The sequence below is a fragment of the Coptis chinensis genome, chromosome 6 (genome assembly GCF_015680905.1).
Source record: "Coptis chinensis isolate HL-2020 chromosome 6, ASM1568090v1, whole genome shotgun sequence".
NCBI lineage: Eukaryota > Viridiplantae > Streptophyta > Magnoliopsida > Ranunculales > Ranunculaceae > Coptis > Coptis chinensis.
Genome location: NC_141461.1, coordinates 30,399,071 through 30,401,977, shown reverse-complemented (window position 1 = coordinate 30,401,977; position 2,907 = coordinate 30,399,071). Strand labels below are relative to the sequence as shown.

General features: G+C 33.2%; 1 long non-coding RNA gene across 1 annotated transcript; it reads right to left on the bottom strand.

Moving 5' to 3' along the window:
* Nucleotides 1-1,457: 1,457 nt before the first annotated feature.
* LOC147492535 (uncharacterized) lies at nucleotides 1,458-2,670 on the bottom strand. The gene is made up of 2 exons (XR_015198891.1): nucleotides 1,919-2,670; nucleotides 1,458-1,650 (listed from the first exon to the last, which is right to left on the bottom strand). It is a non-coding gene; the product is annotated as an uncharacterized LOC147492535 (long non-coding RNA).
* Between the last annotated feature and the right edge of the window lie 237 nt (nucleotides 2,671-2,907).

Below are 2,907 nucleotides of genomic sequence, written 5' to 3'. Positions count from 1 at the left end.
GAAGTGATAAACGAAGAGGATTAGTCTTTAGTAGAATATAGAATACTAGCCTAATTAGCTCGGCATAGCTATTCTGCTACATTAATAGTTGATGACAAATGTTTAAAAAAAAATATATTGGTTTAAGTGTATTATCAAGTGTATTAGGCTTTAGAATTAGTTTGTTGGCTGCTTGCAAAAAGAATAGTATGTCTTATTTTTGTCAAAGATATTGTTAATTGTTTTGAATTTGTTGTTGCACTTGCTGTTTTAGGCCGGGTTACTTTCAAAACCTTTTTATAGCATAAGAGTCTTGTTCATTGACAAATGGCTGATGGAAGGCTGCATATAAGAATTTTCAATGTCAAATTAAGTGCTTTGCAAGCAAAATGCTATGACACAAAAATTGCGGCAAAACCCATATTCGCATTCATTTAATCCGAATCGACCATATCTGAATCCAATTTATCTGACCCGAACATCTAGAAACCCAATTTTAATAAAATTCATATTTTGAAATTTAAAAATTAATTTATATCTTACATTTATATATGAAAATTATTAAAATAATATATTTTTTGGTGTTTTCTAATGGGTATGGATATCCGAATCCGGATATGGTGAGAATCCGACCCAAACCCACTTTATTTCTTTGATGTTAGTTCAATGTAGTTGCACCCAGTTTTCAATTTCTAATTAATTATTCTTTGTGGCTAGTTTGATGCATTTGCATCCAATTGTCGATTCCCCGTTAATTATTCATTGATGTTAGTTTAATGCATCTGTTTCCAGCTGCTGATTTTCCCTTAATTATTCTTTGAGGTTAGTTCGATGTTTTTGCATTCAGTTTTCGATTTCCAGTTAATTATTCTTTGAAGTTAGTTCGATGTTGTTGCACCCAATTTTCGATTTCCCGTTAATTATTCTTAGAGATTAGTTTGTTGCATTTGCATCCTGTTTCCAAATCCTGTTAATTATTATTTTACATTAGTTCGATACATTTGCATTTATTTTCCGATTTCTCGTTAATTATTTTTTGAGATTTGTTCTATACAGTTACATTAAGAATTTATCGTTAATTATTATTCGAGGTTAATTCAATGCATTTGCATTAACTTTCTAATTTCCAGTTAGTTATTCTTTGAAGTTAGTTCAATATAGTTATGCTAGGAATATAGGCACAGTTAATAAATTAATATATGTTTAGACCTTTGACTACTACTTAGTGCATATATTGTTTTCATCTAACAGTCTAAAATGATGCATTTATTGTGTATGTTTAGGAGTTGTCTATTTTGATTTTGGTGGTGGCTGGTTCTGACTTCGGTACTTTGGCATACTATTATCAAATATATTCACTGGACTGTTACACCTCTCACATTGCCGTCAAGTTTGGTGATGGAGGTATTGGAATCAGCATTGGAAGTAGTGTTGGTGTTGGGGCTGGTACTATCGTTGCTACCTGAAAATCTACTTCCTCCTTGAAATTGATTTATAGAGTGAAAGTACCATTGAGAATCAAATGTTCAATAAACGATTATCATTTCATTTTTTTTTTCCGAACAAAAAAAGTGGTGTGCACCATATGTTTTGTATATACAATTTAAGCCTTGAACTGCCTCCACAAAGCCTTGCATTGCACTCGTGTAATCAGCACATCCTTTGGGAGACCTGCATTGAAGGATTTTTTTTTTAGAAACAATACTCAGGAACTATTACCAAAAGAGGAAAACATAAAAAGGAAGGAATATAATACTTCTTAAGAGATAATACTGAATATAATACTTCTTAAGAGATAATACTCTAGTAATATCTCATTTCATTCAACTACATTTGCAATGGAAGGCACTAATGATATTCTATTTTCTCTTGAATTTTAAAAAAAATTACAAATAAAGTGAAGGAAATACAAAGGAGCTAATACTAAACAGTGAAGTACATGTAGGGGTGTGCATGAGTCGGTTCGGGTCGGGTTTGGATTAAAACCGATCACCGAACCGACCCTGTCGGTTTATGTGTCATAGTAACCAATCCGAACCGAAGTCTTGGACTTACCCGACCCGAAACCGATCTGACCAATTACCCACAAAACCGATAGCCGATGCAAACCGACTGTTTAACTGTCTAAAAATCCGAATTTTATACCAAAAAGTTCTAAACTCGCTCAATTCAGCAAAGAAATCATATTCAAAGCACTCAAATACCAACAAGAAAGTTTTTTTGAACAAACTCAGTGATCAATTTCTACAAAAGAGAATATATAAAGCTTCCCAAAAAGATTTAGAGAGAGAGGGATAAGAAAAGAAACTCGTTGCAGTTAGATCTGCAACAACACCTTGTTATTCATTTTTAGACATGCATTTTTCACAACAAAGAAACTCATTTCATCGTGCTGGTAGATCTAGGATTATTAGATTGCCTCTTTGAAGAGTTGTCGGTCAACCAAGTTTGGAAAACAATGAAGTATGGGTGGTTTCATCTTTTTCTCTCTCATCATTTCTATATATTATTTGCTGTAAACAAGGAAAACATAGATGAGAGAAGGAAGAAATAGTGAAATACATGTCACTAAAAAGACTTTTAATAAAAAAAGTACAGATCTATAACTTTAAAGATGCTTCCCATTAACACTGGAAAACCAACACAAAGTAACAAAACTAAAGATGCTTCCCATTAGCATGTGATTTCAGAAAAACGTACGTGATATTTCATTCACAAGTACACGTTATGTTCTGCATATTAATATAGACGGGTCAGGTCTGTTTTTTTCGGTTCTCATATATATAAATTGAGCACCGAACCGATCTACTCGGTTATACTAATCCCAACTGAACTTAATGGATAACCGACTCGTTTTACACGGTTCGAGTCGGGTCGGTTGGTTCCGTCGGTTCCGACGGATTTTTGCACACCCCTAAGTACATATAC